Below are 24,808 nucleotides of genomic sequence, written 5' to 3' on the forward strand. Positions count from 1 at the left end.
TTGCTACATTCCCTGAGGGCTGTAGTTTCCAAAATAGGGTCAAATGTGGGTATTTATTGTTTTGTGTTTATGTCAGAACCGCTGTGAAATCAGCCACTCCTGAACAAATCACCAATTTAGGCCTCAAATGTACATAGTGCGCTCTCACTCCTGAGCCTTGTTGTGCATCCGCAGGGTACTTTACGCCCACATATGGGGTATTTCCGTACTCAGTAGAAATTGAGCTACAAATTTTGGGGGTCTTTTTTTCCTTTTGCTGCTTGTGAAAATTAAAAGTATGGGGCAACACCAGCATGTTTGTGTAATTTTTTTATTTATTTTTTTTACACTAAGATGCTGGTGTAGACCCCAACTTTACCTTTTCATAAGGGGTAAAAGGAGAAAAAGCCCCCCGAAATTTGTAACACAATTTCTCCCAAGTACGGAAATACCACATATGTGACCCTACACTGTTTGAAATACGACAGGGCTCCAAAGCAAGAGAGCACCATGCGCATTTGAGGCCTAAATTGGGGATTTGAATACGCCACAAAAATTGTCCTACAATAGTGTTTCCCAAACAGGGTGTCTCCAGCTGTTGCAAAACTCCCAGCATGCCTTGACAGTCAGTGGCTGCCTGGCAATGGAAGTTGTTGTTTTTCAACAGCTGGATGCTCCGTTTTGAAACAGTGCCGTACAAGGCATTTTTTTTTTTATTGGGGGGACGGGACTGTGTAGGGGTTTATGTATATGAAATGTTTCACTTTTTATTTTGTGTAGGTGTAGTGTAGCATTTTTAGGGTACATTCACACGGACGGGTTTACAGTGAGTTTCTCGCTGGGAGTTTGAGCTGCAGCGGAAAATTTTCCTCATCTCAAACTTGCAGCAGTACTCGCTGTAAACCTGCCCGTGTGAATGTACCCTGTACATTCACGTGTGGGGGGAGTTTGGGGGCTAGCCTCCAGTTGTTGCAAAACTACAACTCCCAGCATGCACTGACAGACCATAAATGCTGGGAATAGTAGTTATGCAACAGCTGGAGGCACATTGGTTGTGAAACACTGAGAGTTTGCTACTTAAGTGTGCCTCAAGCTGTTGCAAAACTAGAACTCCCAGCATGTACAGTCTCTCAGTTCATGCTGGGAGTTGTATTTTTTTAGTTAGGACATAAACTCCGTTTCACAGCCAATGTGTCTCCAGCTGTTGCAAAACTGCAACAATCAGCATGCATTGACAGTCGAAGGGCATGCTGAGAGTTGTAGTTTTGCAACAGCTGGAGGCACACTCTCACAACTCCCAGCATGCCCTTCAACTGTCCGTGCATGCTGGGAGTTGCGCCGCTGGGGACCCCCATGATCTTGCATGCCGCACCCCGTTAAAATCAGTCCCCGGAGCATGTTCGCTCCGGGTCTGATTACTGTCGATCACTGGGCCGCAGCGTTGTGACGCCACGGCTCCGGCCCCGTGTGGTGTCACGCTATGCCCCCTCAAAGCAAGCCTATGGGAGGGGGCGTGACAGCTGCCATGCCCCCTCCCATAGACTTGCATTGAGGGGACGGGGCGTGGCATCACAAGGGGGCGGAGTCGTGACATCGCGATCTTCCGTTGCCATAGTCGGGAGCCAGAACCTCCAGTGCTGCCGGAAGCAGATACAGGTGGGTGCTGCATGCTATATTGCGGGGGTCCCCAGCGGCGGGACCTCTGCAATCAAACATCCTATCCCCTATCATTTGGATAGGGGATAAGATGTCTAGGGGTGGAGTACCCCTTTAAATAACATCTGTAGCTTTTGTTACTGCTGGCCTTGCTTCTGTACTTTTGTTTTATGCCATAGTGTGATGTTTAATACATTTTGTGAAATTTTTTTAAAATAACAAATGTGATGTGAACAACCTTTATGTCCAAGACTTTCTACCACACTGTATTTGTCGTAGATTTAAGGAACCTATTACATGAAGTCACTGACATGAGATATTTGTGATATCTATAAGGATAAGGTGGACATAATTTACTATGAGGTTCAGCTTCACTGAATGGTTGCATCTATATTTGGTGGTGGCATCTATATTTACCGTATTTTTCGCCCTATAGGACGCACCGGCGTATAAGACGCACCCTATTTTTAGGTGCAAAATCTAAAAAATTGGCTGTCCGGGCATGCTGGGAGTTGTAGTTTTGCAACATCTGGAGGTCCGCAGATTGAAGACCACTGCATAGGAGGTAATACTCACGTGTCCCCGCCGCTCCGGACCCATCACCGCTGCCCTGGATGTTGCTCCATCGCTGTCGCCGTGTCCCCGTCGCTCTGCTGCCGGCCTGCTGCTGAACGTCTCTGCTGCGGGCCGGGTATCCATGCTCTCCGTCGCCGCCATCACGTCGTTACGCACGCCGACGCACGTACGCGACGACGTGATGACGAGGAAGGAGAGTGCCAGCAATACAGGGGATCCCTGAACGGAGAAGAGACCGAGGAGGCAGGTAAGGTCCCTCCCGGTGTCCTGTAAGCACTAACCCGGCTATTCAGATGGGCTGTTCAGGACCGCCGCGGTGAAATCGCGGCGGTCCCGAACAGCCCAACTGAACAGCCGGGTTAGTGTCACTTTCCCTTCAGACGCGGCGGTCAGCTTTGATCGCCGCGTCTGAAGGGTTAATACAGGGCATCACCGCGATCGGTGATGTCCTGTATTAGCTGCGGGTCCCGGCCGTTGATGGCCGCAGGGACCGCCGCGATAGGGGAGTATTCGCCGTATAAGACACACTGACTTTTTCCCCCCAGTTTTGGGGAAGAAAAAGTGCGTCTTATACGGAGAAAAATACGGTACTCCTTCCATAGAAGTCACCTAGGAGCGGGCGCTACCGGGGAGATTTATCAAAACCTGTGTAAAGGAAAAGTTGACCACTCTGATTGGTTGCTATGGGCAACTAGTCAACTTTTCCTCTGGACAGGTTTTGATAAATCCCCCTATATCTCCAGATCTGTTTTCTTGTACTTTCAGATCTAGCTAACCTGTCTTAATTCACTTACATAAATAAATACAAGAATGTTTGTTCTTTTCATTTGTCAATGTATTGCACACAACCGGGAAACCTCGGCTTGTTACAGAACAAATAATGAAGTAACCAGGAAGAACAGTTTAGAACATTACGCTCCCAGCCGACCCTTTCAAGGTTAATGCTACACAGGAGACGGTGTAAGCATTATCAGCGCAAACATTATTGCATGTTAAACATACAAACGAAAAGCAACATTGTTGTAAATCAACTATTAACTGGTTCGAGCCCGTGTCATACTGGCCGGCTCCCAGCTGATTCTTGTATCTGAGAGCTGGTGTTAATAGCCGGCATGCGGCGTTTGCCACGGACGGCTATTAACCCTTTAGATCGCCACTGTCAAAGCTGGCAGCGGCGTCTAGAGAACCCTGTAAATGTTCCCTGGTTGTTCAGTGAGGTAGATTGCCCTATTGGCGATCCACTTCTAAGGTAGCCGGAGGGCTTACCTTTCCTTCCTGGCTGCTGCTGCGCCTGGCAGGACCAAGCTTTATCAATCAAGTGGAGAGCACACAGATCAATGTGGTTCTATGGAACCACATTGATCTGTATGAGGAATCAAATGATTCTTCCTTAAAGTCCCCTAAGGGGACAAAAAGTGTAAAAAGAAAATAAAGTTTTCAAAAAAAATTTACAAACACATACATTGATCCCTTCCTTATTAAAAGTTTAAGTCGACCCCCATTTCCCAAATATATATATATATATATATATATATATATATATATATATATATATATATATATATAAACATATGTGGTGTTGCCGCGTACGTAAATGTCTGAACTATAAAAATACTGTATAAGGTTAATTAAACCACAAGGTCAATGGCGTATACATTAAAAAATTCCAATGTCCAAAATTTGGTATTTTTGGTCACTTTGTATACCCTAAAAAAATTTATAAAAAGTGATCAAAAAGTCTGATCAAAACAGTCATACCACCCCGTATACACATACGCATACGTAAAAAAATTTTGACCAAAAACACCAGAATTGCAGATTTTATACCCCCTAATATTTGCAAAGTTGCAGCCTTCTTTTTAATTTCCCCACACAAAAAAATTAATAAAATTGGGTTGCGCCAAACATCATATGACAACATAAAAGGTTTCTTTACAAAGTACAATTGGTCGCAAAAAAAGCAAGCCTTATATGGGTCTGTAGATGGAAAAAAATATATGCCTTTTAGAACACGAGGAGGAAATAAAGAAAGTGTAAAAGTGAAATTGTCTGTATCCTTAAAGGGGTACTCCAGTGGAAAACTATTTTTTTTTTTTTAAATCAACTGGTGCAAGAAAGTTAAATAGATTTGTAAATAATTTCTATATAAAAATCTTAAAGGGGTACTTCGCCCTTAGACATCTTGTCCCCTATCCAAAGGATAGGGGATAAGATGTCTAATCACAGGGGTACTCCACTGAGAACACTTGGTGCGTGCCATGCCTTCTTGTGACGTCACACCACGCCCCCTCAACTTGCATTGAGGGGGCATGGTGTGATGTCACAAGGGGGCGTGGCTGTGATGTCACGACCCCCGCCGCCTGCTTCAAGCGTTCAGAACAAAATGTTCCAAACACTGGGGCAGCGGAGTACCCCTTTAATCCTTCCAGTACTTATCAGCTGCTGTATGCTCCACAGAAGGTTGTGAAGTGCTTTTCTGTCTGACTGCAGTGCTCTTTGCTGACACCTCTGTCCATGTCGGGAACTGTCCAGAGCAGGAGAGGTTTGCTATGGGGATTTGCTCCTACTCTGGACAGTTCCTGATACAGACAGAGGTGTCAGCAGAGAGCACTGTGGTCAGATTGGAAAGACCGACACAACTTCCTCTGTACTATACAGCAGCTGATAAGTACAGGAAGGATTAAACTTTTTTAATAGAAATAATTTACAAATCTAATTGAAATAAAGTAGAAATGGAGTGGCTCTTGTTCCGACCACGCCCAAAATAGACCTGGGCTGCCCAATCAGTACACCTATACCCACGGTGCACAAGGAAAATGTATAATTAATAAGAGGAATGTTGGGGCTCAAGGTCAAGGATTTAGGGACACAGATATAAATAAAATATTTATTCACAGACCGATGCCCGAGCGGTGAGCCTGTTCCATCTGTTACCAGCGGAGCGGTGAGCATACGAGTATCTCTTGCCACTTGATACAATTAGCATCATCTACTAACTGTTTAAAGATATATTTCCTATATGCCGGTTATATAATTGAATATGGAAACACAGTGACAGTCATAATTCATCTAAAGCATAAATATACTATACCACACAGACTGTTGCTAGTGGTACCTTCTGACTGTTGCTATAGGATACAGCAATCTGATTGTCATTTGTTACATCAGCGATTTTGGGACAATTCTCTAGATGGTTTTATTGCAGGACTAATTGATCATTGGACTTTGTGCTATTATTGCTATAGGCTATTATTAATATTAATATTTATAGGTGGTCCTATCATTATTTTTTTAATTACCTTTTTTATATACCATTTTATATTAGTTCTTATATTATATTTCTACATTCAGTGATTACCATAACTACACAAGGGCCCTGTGAGTTATTGGTATCCCTGCACATATATGTATTATTTATAGAATAACTTAATTTAAATATTGTATTTATATCTGTGTCCCTAAATCCTTGACCTTGAGCCCCAACATTCCTCTTATTAATTTACAAATCTGTTTAACTTTCTAGCACCAGTTGATTTAAAAAAAAAAAAAAAAAAATCACTGGAGTACCCCTTTAAGGCCAAAATGGGATGTGTCCTTTTTAGGGTTAAAGTTGCTCATTTAAGCATAACATGAGAAATTATAATAACTCATTTCCTCATTCTCCTTGTCTGGTGCGTGGTGAGGTTGATACTTATCATTGTTAGACTTGCTCAACACTGTTGTATGACTGTGGTTCACTGTATATATGAGTGCCAAGAAATGGCTATGGTTGTCTAATGCACAAACTTACACAAATGCTGGAATTATTCCAATCCATGCTGCCCGCTCCATGTCCCCCTCTGCTGTCATGCATCTACTCCAGTCTCTGTTGTTCCTGCCTCTACTATAAGGTGTACACGTACCCCCTTGCTTTTTTTTTATACAACTAGGGCCTACACCTAAACCTCTCACCAGGTAATACATATAGGCAATTCCCCATTTAGGGCAGCTACACCAACTTAAAGGAGAACTCCGCCCCTAGACATCTTATCTCCTATCCAAAGGATAGGGGATAAGATGTCTGATTGTGGGGGGCCCGCAGCTGGGATCCCTGCGATTTCTGTACAGCACCCGATGTTCGTTTAGAATGCTAGGTGCGGGCGGCGGGGGTTGTGACGTCACGGCCATACCCCCTCATGACATCACACCATGTCCCCTCAATGCAAGTCTATGGGAGGGGGCGTTGCAAAGCCCTTTAATAAAGTCGCAAGTCTGCTCCAGGTCTGACCTGGAGTACAAAACTCTCATATGTGAGCAAATTTAAAAAGGCGCAAAAAGTCTCACAAAAGTCTGAGCTGTGATTTTTTTGTTTTTCTTATGTGCTCCAAATATATCAACCTCCTGTGACAGTATAATAAATAAGTAGCACATAACAAACTAAGGCAAGTAAAAAAAATAAATAAATAAATAAATAACTCCCATCTACATTGCGCATTTTGCACTGGAACCCCTGTCTCCTGTGAGTCATTTATTTTTTGGGGTGCCCCACACTACACTTAAACAACGCTCAGGAAACAGTAGAGCTAGATGTGTCTCATTTTCATATTTTACATCAAGCATGAAAATGTGCGGCCAATGGGGCAGTTAATTTGGGGATAAGAGGCAAGACATAACTACCTCACCTGTCTAATACAGTGTATCACACATATGCAACAGAAAAATAACCCAAAAGAACAAGTTCTTGAAGTCATATACTTACAGTTGTTTGTATACCCCTTGCTCATCATATAGTGCAAATATTTATGTAGGGACTTATTTATTTATTTTTGTTTTCCTTTAATTATAAATAATAAAACTTAAAGGGGTACTCCAGTGGACGTTATTATTATTATTTTTTTTTAAATCAACTGGTGCCAGAAAGTTAAACAGATTTGTAAATTAAAACCACAAAGTGAAGCAAGAAAACGGAAAGAGCACTCAGGAAGCAATATCACCTTCTAAGACTTACAGTAAGGTCCCCGGCAACCTATCTCTATGTCTCCTGCAGGGTGCACATACACAAGCATGAAGCATCAATATGAAACAAACAAGGAACACGTCGGTGCACTCACCGCTAAGCAGAGACGGTTGGGTCTGGGAGTCCGGTAACGGGGTGCCGGGTCATGGCATAAGTGCTGGTGTGTGGCGCTCGGAGGCTACGTCGGCAGTTTCGCACGTGAGTGCGTGCTTCTTCCGGCCTGAGGCCGGAAGAAGCAGGCACTCACGTGCGAAACTGCCGGCGTAGCCTCCGAGCGCCACACACCAGCACTTGTGCCGTGACCCAGCACCCCGTTACCGGATTCCCAGACCCAACCGTCTCTGCTTAGCGGTGAGTGCACCAATATGTTCCTTGTTTGTTTCTGATTTGTAAATTACTTCTATTAAAAAAATCTTTACCCTTCTAGTACTTTTTATCAGTTGTATGCTACAGACTAAATTCTATTCCTTTTGAATTTTTTGTTTGACTTGTCCACAGTGCTCTCTGCTGACACCTGATGCCCGTATCAGGAACTGTCCAGAACAGTAGAAAATCCCCATAGCAAACCTATGCTGCTCTGGACAGTTCCTGACACGGACAGAGGTGTCAGCAGAGAGCACTGTAGACAAGACAAAAAAGAAATTCAAAAAGAATAGAATTTCCTCTAGCATACAGCTGCTAAAAAGTACTAGAAGGGTAAAGATTTTTTAAATAGAAGTGATTTATAAATCTGTTTAACTTTCTGGCACCAGTTAATAAAAAATAAATAAAAAAAGTTTTCCACCGGAATACCCCTTTAAAAGCTCTAATCTTAAAGGGGTTATCCAGGAACCGCCCAGTTTAGAAGCAAATCCCCATAGCAAACCTCTTCTAAACTGGGCAGTTCCCGAGACACGTGTCATCAGAGAGCACTTAGACAGAAAAGAACAACCTTAACTTCAGAAGCTCATAAGTACTGAAAGGATTAAGATTTTTTAATAGAAGTAATTTACAAATCTGTTTAACTTTCTGGAGCCAGTTGATATATATATATTAAAAAAGTTTTTTCCTGGATAACCCCTTTAAATGCACATTGCAGGTATACATTGACCATTTGAGTTGCTATGCCCATCACAATGTTTGTTTATTTTATTTAATTATTTATTTTATTTTGTTTTCTTTGTCACAATTGTCACTCTGGAAGCTAAATCTCTTTGTGATTTCTCTTCTCGGTGATGAAATACTGGCACAGAGATAAAGCGATAATACAGCTTACGGGAAACACATGGTCTTACGGTAAATAGCTGCTAATCCTCCGCTCTGCCTTGTACAAAATCCAAAGTTTAACTTTATGTAAACAGGTGTAATCTCTTCTGTTTACATTCAGTGTCAGGGTAGTGGATTTGCATTGGAAACACTAAAAAAGGTGCTTCAAACCTTTTGACCTAGGATCCTGAAAAGTTTCAATGTCACTTTTAACACACAGCCCCTCGGATTTTGTCTGGAATGTTTTTGGACCTATAAAATACGGTTTAAATACAGGTGCAGGTTGTTTTACCTTCTTAAAATTGGAATAACTCAAATCTACTTGAGAAAAGAATGAGGGGGACCGACACATACAAAGCTGCTAACAGTCTAATATACTTTGCTATTATAGTTCAACATGGGGTAATGATTCCAAGTCTAAGCCTATCTGGCAAAACACGTCCAGGACTGGTGGTTAAAGGGGTACTCCGCCTCTAGACATCTTATCCCCTATCCAAAGGATAGGGGATAAGATGTCAGATCGCCGCGGTGCCGCTGCTGGGGAGCCCCGGGATCCCCGCTGCGGCACTGCGCTATCATTACAGCACAGAGCAACTTCGCTCTGCACGTAATGACGGGCAATACAGGGGCCAGAGCATCGTTACATCACGGCTCCGCCCCTCGTGACGTCACGGCACGCCCCTTTCAATACAAGTCTATGGGAGGGGGCGTGGCGGTCGTCACGCCCCCTGCCATAGACTTGCATTAAGGGGACGGGCCGTGATGTCACGAGGGGCGGAGCCATGACGTCACGCGGCTCCGTCCCCTGTATCGCCCGTCATTACGCACAGAGCGAACTTGCTCTGTGCAGTAATGATAGTGCGGTGCCGCAGCGGCGATCCCGGGGCTCCCCAGCAGCGGGACCGCGGCGATCTGACATCTACCCCTTTACACCCCCCTTTACACCGGCAGGCAAGATACCGTATATACTCGAGTATAAGCAGAGTCTTTCAGCGCGATTTTTTGTGCTGAAAACGCCCCCTCGGCTTATACTTGAGTAAGCTCTCCGCCTGTCAATCCCTTCTCAGTGGTCTTCAACCTGCGGACCTCCAGATGTTGCAAAACTACAATTCCCAGCATGACCGGACAGCCATCGGCGGTCCGGGTATGCTGGGTGTTGTAGTTTTGAAACCTCTGGAGGTCCGCAGGTTTAAGACCACTGCGGCCTTCATCATCATCCATCCTTTTGTACTCATCTCCCTTCGGTGGGAAGGAAGGGTGAGCTGGTCCGGGCCATCAATGCTGCAGGGACCGTCCGGTGGAGAGGGTTAGTCGTTGCGGGCTGTCCATTTTCACCGGGGGGGCCCTCTTCTCTGCGCTTCGGGCCTGCCCCAGACTAGTGATGTTGCCTTGAAAACGACGCACAGGGTCGTCAAGGCAGCGTCACTAGTCCGGGGCAGGCCCGAAGCGCGGAGAAGAGGGCCCCCCGGTGAAAATGGACAGCCCGCAACGACTAACCCTCCCCACCAGACGGTCCCTGCAGCATAGATGGCCCGGACCAGCTCACCTTTCCTTTCCACCGAGGGGAGGTGAGTACAAAAGGGGGGGCTGAATGATGACGAAGGCCGCAGTGGTCTTCAACCTGCGGACCTCCAGAGGTTTCAAAACTACAACTCCCAGCATGCTCAGACAGCCGATGTCTGTCCGGGCATGCTGGGAGTTGTAGTTTTGCAACATCTGGAGGTCCGCAGGTTGAAGACCACTGATGAAGGGATTGACAGGGTGATGATGAAGGGGGGGGGGGGGTGATTACATGGGGGGGTGTATTTTGAGTCAAAAACTTTTCCTGGGTTTTTGGGGTGAAATTAGGGGCTTCGGCTTATATTCGGGTCGGCTTATACTCGAGTATATACGGTATGTGTTTACAGATGGGCTTCTTATGCTGTCTGCATATGGGAGATTTTTTGCTGGCTGCTGCTATTTTTGTATGTTGTACGTTCCTTCATGCGCTTGCACTTTATATCTAGGGTACTGCTGGCACTGTTAGGTACTTGTATAACACTTTATCAACACTCTTCTACCCCATTTATGAATAATCTATCACCCTTCACGGCCTATCACACATTTACCACCTATGCACACTGTATGAGCTGCTATCAATCTCAGCCAGGCGTTTTTCCACTCCAGTATCTGTTTTCTCAGTTTACCTTTGCTGTAGTTTTGTATATTTGTCTGTGATTTTATCATGTTTATCATTTGCATTATTTAATAAAGATTATTGACTTTTTTGGGCTGTAACCTCCTATCAGAATCTACTGTCTTTACAAAACAGTGGGGGAGATTTATCAAAACCCGTCCAGAGGAAAAGTTGCCAATCAGATTGCTTCTTTCATTTTTGAAAAGGCCTCTGAAAAATGAAAGAAGCGATCTGATTGGTTGCTATGGGCAACTCAGTAAGTTTTCCTCTGCTTATGTTGCACATTGACTTGCACCAACGTTGTTATCTAATTTTGTGGGGCTTTTTTATGCTGTCGGTCCGGATTTGTCATTTTTCGAGTTGTGCACTTTCACATGGCGGAAGGCGGAAGCGGGGTGATAGGGTATTGGCAGATGTACTGGTTGGTGTGCTAAAACATGGCATAGAAATGTATGTACCGTATATACTCGAGTATAAGCCGAGTTTTTCAGCACGATTTTTCCTGCTGAAAACGCCCCCTCGGCTTATACTCGAGTGAACTCTACGCCTGTCAATCCCTTCTCAGTAGTCTTCAACCTGCGGACCTCCAAATGTTGCAAAACTACAACTCCCAGAATGCCCGGACAGCCATCGGCTGTCCGGGCATGCTGGGAGTTGTATTTTTGAAACATCTGGAGGTCCGCAGGTTGAAGAACACTGCCGGGCCTTCGTCATCATCCAGACCCCCCCCTTTAGTTTTCTACTCACCTCCCCTTGGTGAGAAGGAAAGATGAGCTGATCCGGGCCATCTATGCTGCAGGGACCATCCGGTGGGGAGGGTTAGTCGTTCCGGGCTGTCCATTTTCACCGGGAGGCCCTCTTCTCCACTCCTGGCCCGACCCCGGACTAGTGACGTTGCCTTGATGATGACACACAGGGACGTCCGTGCACAGCAGCATGATGTCCCTGCGCGTCGTCGTCAAGGCAACGTCACTAGTCCGGGGCCGGGCCCGGAGCGGAAAAGAGGGCCTCCTGGTGAAAATGGACAGCCCGGAATGACTAACATTCCCCACTGGATGGTCCATGCAGCATAGATGGCCCGGACCAGCTCACCTTTCCTTCCCACCGAGGGGACGTGAGTAGAAAACTAAAGGGGGGGTCTAGATGATGAAGAAGGCCCGGCAGTGGTCTTCAACCTGTGGACCTCCAGATGTTTCAAAACTACAACTCCCAGCATGTCCGGGCATGCTGGGAGTTGTAGTTTTTCAACATCTGGAGGTTCGCAGGTTGAAGACCACTGAGGGATTGACTGGCGGTGATGATGAAGGAAAGGGGGGGGGGAATGGTGACAGGGTAATGATGAAGGGGGGGTGATGATGAAGGGGGGGGTGATGACAGGGTGATGATGAAGGGGGGATGATGACGGGGTGATGATGAAGGGGGGGTGATGATGATAGGGGTGTTAATGACGGGGGTCTGGATGATGACATGGGGGGATGATGTATTTCCCACCCTAGGCTTATAGTCGAGTCAATAATATATATTTTTTTTTCCCTGGGTTTTTGGGGTGAAATTAGGGGCCTCGGCTTATATTCGGGTCGGCTTATACTCGGGTATATACGGTAAGCTTTTTATCTTCTTTTTATTTATTTATTTATTTTTTTTTTGTACCATCCAGGGGGACTTCCTGACTTTCAGTCATTTGTTCAAATTTTGGAAGTGACATGCACAACATAAAATAATTTGCGTAGCAACTAGGAAAGGCTAATGATAACTCATAGAGTCCTAGAATAGTATGGAAGCTGTACGAAAGCTACGATCTGTTATTAAATTGTAATGACGCTCCCTAGGTTTACGGGATATTTAAGACCAACATGGTGACAATTAATATAAACATATTTTTTTTTATATTTTCCATTCTCTAAGCCTGAGATCATTCTGGCTTGAAAAATTTTTAAGTCTGTGACTATAGACAAGCCAGATGTGCACCTCGATGTTCAGGTGGAAGCAAAATGTAGGGAATAAGCAATATATAAAAATGTTAAAAACTCGCATTCTATTGTACAGAAATGATATTGTGTCTTCTGTAGTATTGTTTTTTTTTTCCTCTAGTAGTAATAATATTCTTGAACATACAAGTTGCCAGACTTCAGTTTATCCCTGCAGAACCTTAAATGACAATCTATTGCCAATCTTTGCCACATTGAAAACTTTTGACAACCTACTGTACTTTAAAAAGCAGATAAAGATGAAAGAGCAGACTATAGAAAAGCTCAAGGCTATTTTACATATTTTATGTATTCATCGCACATGACTGATTTCAGGAAAAATAATGTATGTATAAGATTGCATAAATATTCAATCAGGTGGCGCCCTCTTCAGTCGACTATTTGTAACTTCAGAGTTCCTGCATAAAATAGAATACTGAGTCTTGCAGAGTAGATTGCAAATAAAAGGTTGGCTAATTTATATATACATTATTGGTGTTCACCCCACATAGTCCATTTTGGCCTTAACTATTTTATCATTTAATCCAAAGATCCATATAAGAGCTTGCTTTTTGAAAAACAAATTCTACTTAATAATGACACTTCATTTTACCATAAAATATATGGCGCAACCCCCCAAAAAAATATTATTTATAGGGAAAAATTGAGACCCACAACTTTGAAACAGTTTTTATTTATTTATCTTATTTGGGGCGGGGGGGGGGGGGGGGGCGGGGGTTGTTTTTCCACAGTGCACATTACAGTAAAACTGACACAGTATCTTAATTGTGTTGGTCAAAAAGATTAAAATACTACGTATGATTGCATGGATTTCAATTAGTGTCCTACTTTAAAAAAATAGAAAAATCTAACTTTAATAATAAAGATGTATTTCCCAATTCTGACCCCCTACAACTGTCTAATTTTTACATAAACAGGGCTGTATGATGGCAAATTGTTTAGACTGTAATCTGTTGTATTTATCGGTGCCACTTTTATCGGTACAACAATGACACTAAGCACAAGGCCAAGTTGATCCTCCAGTGGTTACAGCAGAAAAAGGTGAAGGTTCTGGAGTGGCCATTATACAGCTCGACCTTGAAATTATCAAGCTGCTTTGGGGAGATCTCAGACGTGCGTTCATGCAAGATGACCAAAGACTTTAACAGAAAAAAAAAAAAAAATATGTTGTATTGTTGTATTGGATATATGGTCTATAGCAGGGGTACTCAACTGGCGGACGGCGGTCCAGATCTGGACCGCAGCCACCAACAATGTGGGCCGCGGCCGACTTCTTCCTCATTCACTTGTATAGGCTTCCCCCTGGGGTGGGGGGCACTGTAGGAGAGTGAAGAATGATGGGGGGGGGGGGGCTGTAACAGTGTGGTGGATGGGGGCTATAACAATGTTGAGGATGGGGTGCTGTAGCAGTGTGGAGGATGGGGGCCCCCCATACTCCACACTGCTACAGCCCCATCCTCAACATTGTTATAGCCCCCCCATCTTCCACACTACTACAGCCCCCTCATCCTCCACACTACTACAGCCCCCCCATCATCCACACTGCTACAGCCCCCATCCTCCACACTACTACAACCCCCATCCTCCATACTACTACAGCCCCCCATCCTCCCCACTGTTACAGTCCCCCATCCTCCATACTACTACAGCCCCCCATCCTCCACACTGTTACAGCCCCCCCCATCATCCACACTACTACAGCCCCCCCATCCTCTACACTGCTACAGCCCCCCATCCTCCACACTACTACATCCCCCATCCTCCACACTACTCAGCCTCCCCCCCATCCTCCACTCTACTCAGCCCCCCCCCCATCCTCCACTCTCCTCCTAATTTCCCAGGTGAACAGTCATTCCCCCACCTGTGAATCTCCCATTGTTACAGAACTACAACTTCCATCATGACTGTCTATGCATGATGTGAGTTGTAGTTTGCAGAAGCTGAAGAGTCACAATTGCACAGTTTGTGGTAGCACAGTGGCATCGTGTATTCTGGGGGCATAGCGGCATCGTGTATTCTGGGGGGCACAGCAGAATTGTGGATTCTGGGGGGCACAAGGGCAAAACTTTTTGTGGGGGCAAAATGTGGGGCAGTAATTTACCAGGGGCACAGTGTGTAGAAGTAATATATTAAGGGGCACAGCATGTGGCAGTATTATATTCAGGGGTACAGTGTGTGGCAGTATTATATTCAGGTGTACACCATGTGACAGTATTATATTCAGGGATACACCATGTGGTAGTATTATATTCAGAAATATACCATGTGGCAGTATTATATTCAGTGGTACACCATGTGACAGTATTATATTCAGGGGGTACACCATGTGGCAGTATTTTTCAGGAGGTACACAATGTGGCAGTATTTTATTCAGGAGTACAGTATGTGGCAGTATTATTTTGAGAAGTAGAGTCTCTGCCAGTATTCAGAAAATACAGGTAACTGTAGGTTTACATCATCCATACCCCAGTCATTTTGCCTGTTTCCCTCATGGCACTGTGACCATTAGTTGTGAACCAGGCCTCAGCTCTTTACTCGGACCTTTACCAGTGGCAGACCTGAATAAGTGGACCCTCGCTAAAAATAGTTGAGTACCCCTGCCCCCCATAGTGCCGGCAGTAAAAAAAATAAAGATCTACATACCTCCCTCCGCTCCCCCGGGGCCTCCGGTAACCGTCTCCGGTCTCCGCTGCGATCCACTTCCTGGTTGCCGGTGGTCGGAGAGTCTTACTGCACTCAGCCAATCACCGGCCGCAGGGAAGTCCCGACTCGGTCGGCAGTGTGTCGTTTTCGGCCCCGGCCGCAGGTGTAGGTGTAGTGAAGAATTTTGTGTCCTGAAGCGTTTTCACACTGCCACTCAGCCTTTTGCCGGCCAAGTCTGACTTCGCTGCGGCTGGTGATTGGCTGAGCGCAGTATAATTCATCCGACCACCAGCAACCAGGAAGTGGATTGGGGCGGAGACCGGAGACGGTTACCGGAGGCCCCGGGGGGGCGGAGGAAGGTATGTTCATCTTTATTTTTTTTACTGCCGGCAGTGTGGGCGAAAATTTTTATATTCCAGAGTGCTCCTTTAAATGGTAATTGCTATAGGGATCTGATAATCTGGACCCATATCTTCAGGAGGTCTTCCCTGACCACAGTGCTGCCTTTCAACAGGACAATATTATGTGTTGGGCTCTGATCATTAGGGAGTGGTTGGAGGAACACGACAATGAATTCTTAAATGGGCACTCTCATTAAAACAAATTTTTGCCATTGCACTCCACATGGTAAATAAAAAAATCTTTCTAATGTACTTTGTTTAAAAAAAAGAAGTTTCCAATGTATTATTTGTGTTTAAAAAAGCTGTCACTAGGTGTCTCCCTACCTGTCCAGAGCACATTTTCCTCCATCTTTTGCACAGACTTTGGACTCCTGCTGGCCTAGCAGAAGTCCAAATGCAAGAAATGCTGAGGGGGGTGTGTGCAGCCTTATCCAATCAGAGCTCATCTCACACACTGAACTGCTCTGGGCTGTGTGCAGCAGAGTAAGGGGTTTAGATGATGCTACACGCCTGCTGGGGAACACTCCTTCCCAGTCTGTGAATCTGACTGAGACTTAGCAGAAAATAAAGAGCAATATCAAGGTAGAAAACTAACAAATAATAAAACATACCCCCCGCAATCTCCTACACGGGTCCCCGGCTCTCTTACACGGAGCATGTCGACCTCTGCACAAAGCGGTGGCCGACACACCCCTCCATATTTCTCTATACGAGAGCCGGAGATAGCGAAGGGCTCTTCCATAAACATATATGGAGGGAGCATGTTGGCCTCCGCTTTGTGCGGGGGTCAACACGCCCCGTTCCTGGGGAGAGCAAGAGTCCCGTGCAGTAGATTGCGGGGGGGTCCCAGCAGTCGGACCCCCAGTGATCTAAAACACAATCCCTATCCTTTGGAAAGGAGATACATTTTTGGCATGATATATCTCCTTTAACACTGCCTTAACTTCCAAAACTCACCAGACTGTAACCCCATTGAACATATTTAGGATATGCTGGAAAAGTCTTTGAGATCTGCTCCCACTCCTCCAAAAAATGTTTACCAAGTGAGGAAGCAGGCATGGGTCATTGATCATGATGTTTGTGACCTTGTAAAATCTGTTCTCTGACATCTGCAAGCTGTGATGAGCCAACTTGCTATTCAATGTATCTCTTTAATCATATCTGTCTACCACCTCACTGGATTCTGCATTCTGTTAATACTCAAAAACCAAATTCATCCGTAATCTGAACCTTTAACCCTTATCTCCAAGACTTCGTTCGCACTCTACCAGTTCTTTGGCATGCGTTACCCCTGTCAATCACCCACAGCTTTGATCATGTCATAACAATCCCTCTTTGTAGGCAGCTATTGCTCCTCGCTTAATCTAATTCTTTTCTGTTTATCGCACATTGTTCTTCAGAACTTGAAGTTGCCATGTAACAGTATGCATCACACTCCATGTACTTCACATCTGTATATACAAACACTGGCTTCTTGACTCGATCAGTCCGCTTTGTTTCCTAGTTATGTTTTTTTTTCTTTTATATTGTACAAAGCAATCCTCTTGTCTTACCACCTACTTCATTGTAGAATAAAAACTCTTGTAAGAAGGATCCGCACTTTTATTGTGTAATTAGATACAAGTTTTGTCACTTGAGTCACTAATGTCTGGTTTTATTTATTCATGTAATCTTGTAAAGTGCGGTGGTATATCGTAGCACTATAAAAAGATGGATTATTATTATAATTTATTATCATAACTAAAATCTAGGATTATCATTATGAGCAAAGTTATATGGTGCCGCAATCAATCACCAGGTGTGGAGCTCCACTCGTAGCTCCCAAACATGCAGTATACACAGAGTTCCTGGGCTTCCTAGCCCAGGAACTCTGTGTAAAATCTAGGATTCCAATAGTATTACAGCCCCATGGTGATGATCTAAGCTCAAAAACCTCATTAATGGTATTTCAGGATATGTTTCAATGACCTGTCAAATGAAAGTCAAGGATGTGATGTAAATTTTAGACATATTGGGGGATATTTATCAAAGGATTTAGATTGGTTTTTCCTGTCTAAATTTGTTGCACAGAAAGTCACAATCTAAATGATGAGGAAGAAATTATAAATGGGGTTCATGAAAAAGCAAATATATTAAACAAATTCTTCTCCACTGTGTTCACCGAGGAAAATGAAATGCCAGGTGAAATACAGTGTGATAAGGTAAACTCCCCAGTACAGGTCACCTGTCTAACCCAGGAAGAAGTACAGTGCCGTCTACAAAAAATCAAAATAGACAAATCACCAGGTCCAGATGGCATTCACCCCCGTGTTCTAAAGGAATTAAGTAATGTAATAAACAGACCCCTATTTTTAATATTCAGGGACTCTATAGTGACAGGGACTGTTCCCCAGGACTGGCGCATGGCAAATGTGGTGCCAATATTTAAGAAGGAATCAAAAGGTGACCCCGGGAATAATAGACCTGTTAGTTTAACCTCTCATGTATGTATATTGTTTGAGGGTTTCCTAAGAGATGCTATTTTGGAATATCTTGATAAAAATAAATGTATGACTCCATATCAGCATGGATTTATGAGGGATCGGTCCTGTCAAACTAACCTGATCAGCTTTTATGAGGAGGTGAGCTCCAGACTGGACAAGGGGAATCGCTGGATGTTGTATATCTGGATTTTTCCAAAGCATTTGATACAGTTCCACATAAAAGGTTGGTGCATAAAATGAGAAGGTTTGGGCTGGGGGAGAATGTGTGTAAGTGGTTAAGTAACTGGCTCAGTGATAGAAAACAGAGGGTGGTTATTAATGGTACTTATTCTGATTGGGTGACTGTTACTAGTGGGGTACCACAGGGGTCCATCTTGGGTCCTGTCCTATTTAATATATTCATTAATGACCTTGCAGAGGGGTTGATTAGTAAAGTAGCAATCTTTGCAGATGATACTAAACTCTGTAAAGCAGTAAACACATTAGAGGACAGTGCACTGTTACAAATGGATCTGGATAGGTTGGAGGTTTGGGCTGGGAAGTGGCAGATGAGGTTCAACACTGATAAATGTAAGGTAATGCACATGGGGAAGAAAAATCCGGGCTGGGATTATGTATTAAATGGGAGAACACTTGGGACGACTGACATGGAAAAGGACTTGGGAGTCTTAGTTAACAGTAAATTTAGCTGTAGTGACCAGTGTCGGGCAGCTGCTGCCAAGGCTAATAAAATCATGGGGTGCATCAATAGGGACATAGATGCCCACGACAAGGAAATAATTCTACCACTGTACAAATCACTAGTCAAACCACACATGGAATACTGTGTACAGTACTGGGCACCAGTGTGCAAGAAAGATATAGTGGAGCTGGAGAGGGTTCAAAGACGGGCAACCAGAGTAATACGGGGAATGGGAGGACTACAGTACGCAGAAAGATTATCAGAATTAGGGTTATTTAGCTTAGAAAAAAGAAGGCTTAGGGGCGACCTAATAACTATGTATAAATATATCAGGGGACCACACAGAGATCTCTCCCATAATCTATTGATACCCAGGACTGTATCTATAACCAGGGGGCATCCTTTACGTCTTGAGGAAAGAAGGTTTCACAGACGGGGGTTCTTTACTGTGAGAGCAGTGAGACTGTGGGATTCTCTCCCGGAGAAGGTGGTCATGGTGAACTCTGTAATAGAGTTCCAAAAGGGGTCTGGATGCATTTTTGGAGAGTAATAACATTGCTGGTTATGTATACTAAATTTATAGGGACAGAACGTTGATCCAGGGATTTATTCTGATGCCATATTTGGAGTCGGGAAGGAATTTTTACCTCTAGTATGAGGGTTTTTTGCCTTCCTCTGGATCAACTCAACTCAATAGGGACTTATTAGTCGTATAGGTAGAACTTGATGGTCTTTTTTCAACCTTATGAACTATGTTACTATGTTAAATATGTGCGACTTTTCTGCGACTTTTGCTTTAGTGGATTTTTAGAACAGGATGCATTCTAGTCTATTTTAGACAGAGAAATGCATTGGTGCTGAATTTATCAAAAGCGACTTTCCAGCGACAAGTCGCATCGGCTGAAAGTACGCTGACATGTCAGACCATACTGGAACAGGTTTATATACAGTCTAAACCATAGATCTCAAAGTCTGTGCACAGAATTTATCAAGAGCCGTGCAACTTTTGATAAATTAGGCGCACAATAGACCAGCCTAACGCTCTGTAGTTTGGTCTATATTGATGCTGGACATAGACAACTTTGATAAATCTCCCCCATTGTCTGAAAGAAGCGACAAGAATGCAAGGTGCTACTGATATCAGATAAATAAGCTGTATTGTTTTAGGATAGGACATCAACATCAACCTGACCATCTTTAAGATAAACTGTAATTGTTTAGCCTTTGATATGTAAAATTAGTTCATGTTAAATATTTGTAACAAAAGAAATGTCATGTACCTGAAAATGTTATGGAACTGGAAATATGTTTCTTTGTCAGATAGCTTTTCATTTTCACCCTGATCTAGTGGTCAGAGCCTAGCTTCTGTGATGTCTCCCATACCCTGCGCACACACAGAAGAGGGGGTCCTGCTCCCCTATGTCTATATTGCATATGTTTAAAAGCAGCAGCAGCCTGGAGGGCAATAAGACCAGTATTTAGGATTCAAAGCTGTGAAATCAAGTTCCAGGGTGACATCTAATACTTACCTAACAAAGATTGTGTGGGGAGGGTTCACTTATGCTGTATGCAATTTACCCGAGCAGGCCAAACAAACACCCACACCTAAGGTGAAAAAAACGAGCAATTAAAGTGATAGAAGATTTTTTAGCGCTCAAGGGTATATGGATATCGAGGTCAAGTGTACAGATAAATATAAGTGAAAAACACCATACCATTGGGGACTGGATGAATTTTAAATAATAACAGTTTATTATACCACAATATTAACAAATACAATTAGGTAGTGTAATTACAGGGCCCTTGTGACACCTTGTGATATCTATTAGATATAAGTTATAAATATAAAATATAAAAATAGTATACAAAGTGTAAACATATAAAAAAAAGACCTATTAATTGCTGCCTGTAATATTGCCATTTGTAAAAAATATGGCCTTAATAGCAAACTGGGATCTGTAGTCCTCCCATAAAGTCTAATATATGGATTGGAAATGGTACATCCTTAATTGTAGTTACAAGGTATTTATAGTTGGCCTCATACAGTTCAAAAGTACGTTATTCTCAGTTCCTTGTACCAGTAACAGTGTTCAGCATTCTTTACTGATATACATCCAAATGACGGCAACCCTGTAAGTGCTCAGTTGTGGTATAGTCAGTTAATGCTCATAGCAAACTTCTCCAGATTATATTGCAGTTGTGTCCGTATTAGTAGTTAGATTGGATCTTACTCGCTGGTGGATTCGTGGTGGCTGACGTGCCGTACCTCACTTCCCCGCTGCCAGGATAACAATGAAGTCTTTCTGCCGGTGGCGACCGCTCTGTTGTCTCTTGCATGTGAGACTTAGTGCACAGTGAGTGCGGAATACTTCGTTAGATGAGGTATACAGCGAACTGCGATGCTTACCTGGTTATGATCGCGGACTGCGCCGCTTGGCAACTGTTAGATTGCTGACTGCGCCGCTGAAGTGTGATGGGCAGAAGGAGATAGAGGATGGGACAGCTGTAAGCTGTAAATAGTCTCTAATAATTCAGTGTCTGGACGCATTTCAGGACCACGCCTAGGTCCTTTCTTCAGCTGAGAATAGATATGAACTATTCGCTGCTGAAGAAAGGACCTAGGGGTGGTCCTGAAACGCGTCCAGACATTGAATTATGATAGACCATTTGCTGATAATAATATCAACACATTTGTTATCACCTTCCTTTTCTTTTTTTATTTGCCCTGTGAATCTCCTGCCATCGCTGCACGAGGACGCTACTTACAGCTGTCCCATCCTCTATTTCCTGGCGCAGTCCGTGATCATAACCAGGTAAGCATCGCAGCCCGCAGTATATCTCATCTAACAAAGTATTCCACACTCACTGTGCACTCAGTATCACACGCATGAGACCACAGAGGGGTCGACACCAACAGAAAGACTTCATTGTTATCCTGGCAGCGGGGAAGTGAGGTACGGCACGTCAGCCACCACGAATCCACCAGCGAGTAAGATCTAATCTAACTACTAATATGGACACAACTGCAATATAATCTGGAGAAGTTTGCTATGAGCATTAACTGACTATACCACAACTGAGCACTTACAGGGTTGCCGTCATTTGGATGTATATCAGTAAAGAATGCTGAACACTGTTACTGGTACAAGGAACTGAGAATAACGTACTTTTGAACTGTATGAGGCCAACTATAACTCCCAGCATACCTTGTAACTACAAATAAGGATGTACCATTTCCAAGCCATATATTAGACTTTATGGGAGGACTACAGATCCCACTTTGCTATTAAGGACATCATTTTTACAAATAGCAATATTACGGGCAGCAATTAATAGGTCATTTTTTAATATGTTTACAATATTGTATACTATTTTTATATTTTATATTTATAACTTATATCTATTAGGGGTGTGTCACAAGGGCCCTGTAATAACACTACCTTATTTTATTTGTTAATATTGCGGTATAATAAGCTGTTATTATTTAATATTCATCCAGTCCCTAATGGTATGGTGTTTTTCACATATATTTATCTGTACACTCGATATCCATATACCATTGAGCGACAAAAATCTTTTATCACTCTTATACTTACCTAAGCATTTGTGAAGTCTTTTTAATCTCTGTTTGGTTCTGGCTCTCTAAAAGGGGTATTCCAGTGGAAAAACATATATATATATATATATATATATATATATATATATATATATATATATTATTATTTTTTTTTTTTTTATCAACTGGTGCCACAAAGATAAACAGATTTGTAAAAAAAAAAATCATAATCCTTCCAGTACTTATGAGCTGCTGTATGTTCCAGAGGAAGTTGTATTTCTTTCTGGATTTCTTTTTAGTCTGACCACAGTGCTCTCTGACAGAAAAGAATTCCAGAAAGAAATGCAGCTCCCTCTTGAGCATACAGCAGCTTATAAGTACTAGAAGGATTAAGATTTTTAAATAGAAGTAATTTACAAATCTGTTAAACTTTCTGGCAACTGGAGTCCCCACTGGAGTCCCCCTTTAAGTCGCTCCTCCCTCCTTGCACTTCCCTTTTCTATAGATTTGTATAAGCAGCATGTAACTTGATTCCTCAGTGAGTTGCTAGTCTGCCTTGACAAAGAATTTAGCAGAAAAGCAGTCTGAGGAGAAGGTGGGCCTTTTCTCTGATAAAATATAGTATAACATTTCTTACATTTGCTTGTACTATTAACTCATACAAAGCTTCTCGAAACAACTTGTGACTTTAATGTGGGAAATGTGGTTAAAAAGAAAATATAGCAAAAAATAAAAACAAACCAACAAACAAACAAGAAAAACAAATAAAAAGAAAGTAGTTCTGTAAGACAATATAGCAGTATATATAATTCTTCTCTTGGCACCAAAAATAAGAAAATGTTTGGTACAAAGAATTCTAATCTAATTGTCTCATAATTTATTTATAATAACAATAATGCTGCAAAAAATCATATAAAAGATTAACTCACACTAATTGACTCTTCTACATGGTTCCTGTATTCCTTAAGCTAATGTATCTCTGTATCTTCCAAATGCCACATGTAGCCTTATCAAAAGATCAAGTGACCACAAACAATGTTTGTAAACATTCATAAGAACTCTTAATTAAATTGAGGAAAAATAAGGTCAACAGAAAATAAAACATGATGTGTATCAGTCTTCCATTAAATAATGATGTCCAATATTTTACAACGGTATTGGAGAAGTCAATGAATCTTAAAGATCTTACATAGTGTGGGACCTTATGAAGTCAGGTATTTTACAGTCACTGTACAGTTCCTAATCTGCTGTATCGGGCTGGGCTCATTGACAAGTAGTGTTGCTAGCGAATATTCGCAATGCGAATTTTATTCGCGAATATTGCATATTCGCGAATATAGCACTATATATTCATATTTACGAATATTCGTTTTTTGTTTTTTTTCACAGTACACATCACAGTGATCATCCCTCTCTGCTTCCAGCTTGTGTGGTGTAAGAAGGCTCTAATACTACTGTGTGAGACTGGTGTGCGAATTTTCGCATATGCGACAATTTGCATATGCTAATTTTCGCATATGCAAATGTTCTCTTATGCTAATTTTTGTATGTGCTAATTTTCGCATATGTTAATTTTTGCATACGCAGCTTTTAGCATATGCGAAAATAAAACGAGAATATTACGAATATGCGAATATTCGCGAATATATGACGAATATTCATCCATATATTAGCGAATATTCGCAAATTCGAATATGGCCTATGCCGCTCAACACTATTGACAAGTAATGCCAACAAGTGGTCTGGGAAACAATAAAGAAAAGTTTACCTATATCAGAAAATGGCTTGCCTTATACAGTAAATGTACTTCAGTGTCCCCTACTATTGTTTTGAGAGTCCTTCAAAATATTGATCTATGGAGCAGTAGACGCAACCGGTTGACCACCTAGCTGTTAGATAATAAATCTAGCATACCGCTAGTCTGTGAAGAAGGATAAAATGGGCATTATGCCCTTACATCTGCTCAAAAATGTAAAGTTTTAAAATATTAATTTGATGACTGGCCCTAGAGAGTAGTGATTCTCCGAAATGAATATTGGGAGGATTCACTACAATTGACCATCAGATTTTATTTGAAATCGGTGATTGACTTGAATTAGTCCTGGCTCAAGAGCTGCAGAATGTAATGTGCATCTCAAGTGCTGGAACCTCCAGTAAAGATAAGACTTAAAGGGGTATTCCGGGCAAAAATATTTTATCCCCTATCCAAAGCATAGGGGATAAGATGTCTGATCGCGGGGGGCCCGCTGCTGAGACCCCCCGTGATCTCCCTGCAGCACCCGCATTCTATGCGGGTGCTGAATCTCCAGTTTCTGAAACCTCCAAGTTTTCGGGACTGGGGACGTAACGTCACGCCATGCCCCCTCCATCCATGTCTATGGGAGGGGGCGTGACGGTCATCACACCCCCTTCTATAGACATGATGAA

At 42.9% G+C, this 24,808-nt stretch overlaps 1 protein-coding gene across 3 annotated transcripts in view; it reads left to right on the forward strand.

Moving 5' to 3' along the window:
- KCNT2 (potassium sodium-activated channel subfamily T member 2) overlaps positions 1 to 24,808 on the forward strand; it is an 814,344-nt gene that overhangs the window by 426,379 nt on the left and 363,157 nt on the right. The gene's annotated exons all lie outside the window — the stretch shown is intronic.

This window comes from Hyla sarda, chromosome 6, assembly GCF_029499605.1.
Source record: "Hyla sarda isolate aHylSar1 chromosome 6, aHylSar1.hap1, whole genome shotgun sequence".
NCBI classification, from domain to species: Eukaryota; Metazoa; Chordata; class Amphibia; order Anura; family Hylidae; genus Hyla; species Hyla sarda.